Source organism: Rhineura floridana, chromosome 9, assembly GCF_030035675.1.
Source record: "Rhineura floridana isolate rRhiFlo1 chromosome 9, rRhiFlo1.hap2, whole genome shotgun sequence".
Taxonomy (NCBI): Eukaryota; Metazoa; Chordata; class Lepidosauria; order Squamata; family Rhineuridae; genus Rhineura; species Rhineura floridana.
In genome coordinates, this window is record NC_084488.1 from 125,605,131 (window position 1) to 125,610,912 (window position 5,782).

General features: G+C 47.5%; 1 non-coding gene across 1 annotated transcript; it reads left to right on the forward strand.

Annotated features, from left to right (window-relative positions):
- The first annotated feature begins 4,936 nt into the window (after positions 1-4,936).
- On the forward strand, positions 4,937-5,009 carry TRNAQ-CUG (transfer RNA glutamine (anticodon CUG)). Its single transcript has one exon. It is a non-coding gene; the product is annotated as a tRNA-Gln (tRNA).
- Positions 5,010-5,782: the final 773 nt, after the last annotated feature.

Genomic DNA, 5,782 nt, shown 5'->3' on the forward strand with positions numbered 1-5,782 from the left:
ATGTTGTCCCTATCTTCAAAAAGGGCAAAAAGGAGGAACCGAGGAACTACAGACCAGTCAGCCTGTCATCAATCCCTGGGAAAAATATGGAGCAGATCATAAAGAGGTCAATCATAAACTGAGGCTCAATCCAGACAAGACTGAGATGCTGTTAGTGGGTGCTTCTCCTGACCGGATGGTGGATGTTCAACCTGTTCTGGATGGGGTTGCACTCCCCCTGAAGGAGCAGGTTCGTAGCTTGGGAGTTCTTTTAGAACCATCCCTGTCACTTGAGGCTCAGGTAGCCTCGGTGGCACGGAATGCTTTTTACCAACTTCAGTTGGTGGCCCAGCTACGCCCCTATCTGGATAGAGAGAATCTCGCTTCGGTTGTCCATGCTCTGGTAACCTCGAAGTTAGATTACTGCAATGCGCTCTACGTGGGGCTGCCTTTGAAGACGGTCCAGAAACTGCAGCTTGTACAAAATGCAGCGGCCAGATTGATAACAGGGACTAGGTGTTCCGATCATATAACACCAATCCTGGCTCGCTTGCATTGGCTGCCTATATGTTTCCGGGCCAGGTTCAAAGTGCTGGTTTTAACCTATAAAGCCTTATATGGTGCGGGACCACAATACCTGGTGGAACACCTCCCCCGATATGAACCCACCCATACACTACGCTCTACATCGAAGACCCTCCTCCGGGTACCTACTCATAGGGAAGCTCGGAGGGTGACAACAAGAAAAAGGGCCTTCTCAGTGGTGGCCCCCGAATTATGGAACAATCTCCCTGATGAGGTATGCCTGACACCAACATTACTATCATTTCGGCGCCAGGTTAAAACTTTCCTCTTTTCCCAGGCATTTTAGCATTTTAGTATGTGTTGAAAACTGTCTTGATTCTTCTGGGTATTTTATAATTTTAAAGTTTTTTTAAAAAGTTTTAAATTTGTTTATATGTGACCTATTGTATTTTTATGTTTGAATGTTGTGCACCGCCCAGAGAGCTTCGGCTATGGGGCGGTATAGAAATTTAATAAATAAATAAATAAATCTGTAAGCACCTTGAAAACAATGCGGTGCTTACTAGAAGCCAACATGGATTTATCAAGAACAAATCTTGCCAGACTAATCTTATCTCAGTTTTTGATCGGGTAACCTCCCTGGGAGACTGTGGGAATGCTGTGGACATAATATACCTCAACTTCAGCAAAGCTTTTGAAAAAGTTCTCCATGATATTCTGATTAGCAAGCTAGCTAAATGTGGGCTGGATGGAACAACTCTCAGGTGAATCCACAGTTGTCTACAGAATCATACTCAAAGAGAGCTTATCAATGGTTCCTTCTCAAAGTGGGGTGAGACAACAAATGGGGTACTGTAGGGCTCAGTCCTGGCCCAGTACTCTTCAACATTATTATTAATGACTTGAGTGAGGAGGTGCAGGGAATGCTTATCAAATTTGTAGATGATACAAAATTGGGAGGGATAGCAAACACCTTGGAAGACAGAAACAAAATTCAAAGAGATCTTGATAGGCTGGAGCATTGTGCTGAAAACAACAAAATTTATTTATTTATTGGATTGAAATTTAACAGGGATAAGTGCAAAATTGCATACCTAGAAAAAAAGAAACCAAATGCATAGTGATAAGATGGCGGATCCTTGGCTCAGCAATACTACATGCGAGAAGGATCTTGGGATTGTTGTTCATCACAAGCTGAATGTGAGCCAACAGTACAATGTGGCTGCAAAAAAGGCAAATGCTATTTTAGGCTGCAGAAGGATAGTTTTCAAATCAGATGAAGTACTCATTCCCCTCTATTCAGCACTGGTTAGGCCTCATCTTGAGTACTGCATCCCAGTTCTGGGCACCGCACTTTAGGAAGGATGCAGACAAACTGAAACGGGTTCAAAGGAGGGCAACAAGAATGATCAGGGGACTGGAAACAAAGCCCTGTGAGGAGAGACTGAAAGAACTGGGCATATTTAGCCTTGAGAAGAAAAGACTGAGGGGAGATATGATAGCATTCTTCAAGTATTTGAAAGGTTGTCACACAGAGGAGGGCCAGGATCTCTTCTCAATCGTCCCAGAGTGCAGACCCAGAATAATGGGCTCAAGTTACAGGAAACCAAATTTTGAGTGAACATCAGGAAAAACCTCCTAACTGTTAGGGTGGTACGACAATGGAACCAATTAGCTAGGGAGATGGTGGACACTCCAATACTGGAGGCCTTCCAGAGGCAGCTGGACAGCCATCTGTCGGGGATGCTTGGATTTGGATTCCTGCATTGAGCAGGGGGTTGGACTCGATGGCCTTATAGGCCCCTTCCAGCTCTACTCTTCTATGATTCTATTTATTTATTTATTTTATTTCATTAAACTTATAGACCACCCCATAGCCGAAGCTCTCTGGGCGGTTCACAAGAACAAGAAAACATCAAAAATACAATAAACTTGTAACAATATAAAACACATTAAAAATTTAAAATGTTAAAAAGATTAAAACAATGTCAGCGCATACTAAACATATTAAAATGCCTGGGCAAAGAGGAAAGTTTTAACCTGGCGCCAAAAAGATAGTAACGTTAGCGCCAGGCGTATCTCCTCTGGGAGGTCGTTCTACAGTTCGGGGGCCACCACAGAAAAAGCCCTTTTCCGTGTTGCCACCCTCCAAGCTTCCCTATACGTAGGAACTCGGAGGAGGGTCTTTGATGATGAGCGTAGTGTACGGGCAGGTTCATATCGGGGAAGGCATTCCAACAGGTACTGTGGTCCTGTGCCGTGTAGGGCTTTGTTAGGTTAAAACCTTGATATCCACAAGACAACTGCAGAGAGTCCCTGTCTAGTCGACCAGAAACTAGCAGTGTCACCTGACCACCCACTAGTTTAGGATTCTGTGATTCTATAGAGAGGTGCATCTTCAGCATACAACTGTACAATGGACATGCCGGATGCATAAGTATTCCCTTCGTTCCTTACCAGCATCTTTTCACTGGGCTGCTCTTCCACTTGCCCTTCCCTGCCATGCCATACCTTGCCTCTTCTCCCACCTCCACCACCATGGACTACTAATTTGGTTTGGCCCACTTCACCCCCACCCCCTTTGACTTCCCTTTGGTGTGCTCCTGTGGCTGCCTGGAGCCCCCTTCTGGTTCTGGTGCTCGGGAGTGCACTGGTCCTTGGGGGAAGGGATGGCAATTGTGACCTTCGACCACTGAAGTCCTCACTCTGGTCCACCACATCTCTGCTATTTCAGCCCCTTCCCTTCCCCGCCCTGACTTGGAGTGTATTAATGTTGGGGCCTCTGGATGGCCAGGCCTGTGGCAGTACCTCAAATGTGTGAAGGAATTTCTCAGTGTGCCGAGCGAAAAGTGATCCTTAGGGGAAGTCGACGGGAGGGAGGGAGGGAGGGAGGGAGAGGGAAGAATTGTGGTCAGCTGTCTTGCGCTTCCAAGCCAGGGCACACTGTAGGATCCGTGGTTAAAACAAACACCAGCTCCTGCTGTAGGAAAGAGTGATGGCCCTGGAAAAGGCCGCTGCAGTCAAGAACTATTGCTCAGGGACCCGGAGAGAAGGGAACCTTGCATGAAGGATTCAAGCCGAATGGAAGGAGGGGAAGATATTAATGATTATATAATGGGAACCAAATGCTGAAGTTCAAAGTTAAATCCTTAATAATATACAGTCACTTTAGGTTATGCCAGGCTCCAAAACAGATTGTTTTTCAAGGCAAAGCATTCTGGGTAAAATGTTCTCAATTCCCAAGGAGGCAATATCATTGGGATATTTTTGGCTGCTCTGAGAACCCCCCACCATCAAAATCTTTTCTTCTTTTCCACGCATATAGAGGGGCCCTTTCCTGTGTTAATATTCCCCAAACTTCACTTTGCACATTGACTGCTGATCCTGATGACAGGTGGCTGCCTGCCATTTGGAAGGTCTTTGCCCATTCAAGTCCTCCTAGCGAGAGATAAAATAAGTTTTCCCAGCAGGATTGGGCCAAAGGTTTGGCGTTGAGAGCTTCTGTACTGCAGAGGTGGGCTAATCCTTTGCGTGGGCCACGCATGGGCCTTAGGGTCGGGCCACCGCCTTTTGCAGTGTGGAAAAGCCACAAAAACTTCCAAAAGCACATGCGTTTCTTGAGAAAATGTGTATCTCTGTGGATTTCGCAAGGCAGGGGTGGTTCACCTGGGCCCGGGAGCCTGTTGTGGTCCCCCCCCCCAAGTAATTTTTTCTGGCCACCCCAAGACCTCACTGATGTTGGTGGTAGCAGCAAAAAGAGGAGATAATATAAAGTAGACAGAACATTAGGGTGGGCAGAGAGGTTTAAACATCTCCAGCAGTTAGCCCAGAACCCTGATGAGGATGCAGATCACCTCCTTCTCAGTTATCAGGCTGAGCATTTCACAAGTAGGGAGGTTGCAAGACACGCGCACACCCAGCTGTCTCCACGGATCAGCTTAGGAGGGCGGTCTTGCAAAAGGGGGAGGGTGCATGCAAAAATATGAGTGGCCACACCCACTTTTGGCCATACCCACCCCCGACATCCACCCCTGGAGAGTTGGCCAAAAGAGATTGTGGCCATCAGGAAAGGTTAACCAAACCCCTGTCCTAAGGCCAGTTCAGGAGGGCAGCAAATTTCCAAGGAGCAACATGGCCCAGGTGACCACTTACACAGCACCAAAAGGAGAGGACAAGAGATGGCAGAGATCTGCATAACATTTGCTTAAGCTATTTTATGCACAGAGATGCAAATTTAAGAATAATTGAATATATTTCACCATAGTGGGAAGACTGCAACCAGTATCCCTATGAGCCTACTCAGTCTGCGGTCCAGGTGCTCAATGTTTTATTTTAGTTTTTAGTTTTATTCCTCTCTGTATATCATCTGCACTGGATTGTCATCACACTGAGATGGAATAAGGGCAAATGCTGCTACTGAGCATGCTCCAGCACCTGCCTAGCTCAATTGGTAGAGCGTGGGTCTCTGAATCCCAGGGTCATGGGTTCGAGCCTCACGTTGGGCACACATGAGTTTGGGGGAAGGATCATAGCTTGGTGGTACTGAATCTGCCTTGCATGCAGAAGATCCAGGTTCAATCCCCGGCTGCATCTCCAGGTAGGGCTGGAAGAGGCTGTTTGTCTGAAACCAGGAGAGCCACTGCCAGTCAGTGTAGACAATACTGAGCTAGATGGACCATTGGTCTAACTTGGTATAAGGCAGCTTCCTATGTCCCGTCCTCCTGAGCATGCTCAGCAGAGCAAGTTTGGAAAAGAAGGATGTCAATGGGCTTTGTTGCTGCACGAGGACACTTCCGGTGGGGGGGTGGGAGAACAGGGAAAGGAGTCCGGGCCAAGTGTGGGGGGGCAAGTCTGAGCAGTCATCTTGATTAGCATCCATCTGGCTCTGAAGGGGAGTTGTATGGGGGGGATAGACAAAGGGGTGGTATAGGAGCATGGGGGCAGGCAGGAGGGTTCTGGTGGCTTAGGAGGAAGACTATGGGAACAGGAATGTGTGCATAACTAAGTGGGGGCTTTGTGGGCAGAGGGGAGGGAGCACAACAGGCAAAGAAGGCCGAGTGGTGGTCATATTGATGGCTGTTCTTTTAACTTCCCGGGAGGTGAAGAGGAACATGTGGGATTTTCTGCCTGGGATGCCAAAATGACTTGGCTGGCCTTGGCTACAACATACCTTGACTTGGGGCTGTTCCGCCTGAGGCCGCAAAATGACTCCGGCTGGCCACCGCATGCCTTTCCATTGGCCTCCTCTGGGTGTTCTTTTCATGGGGCATGCATGACG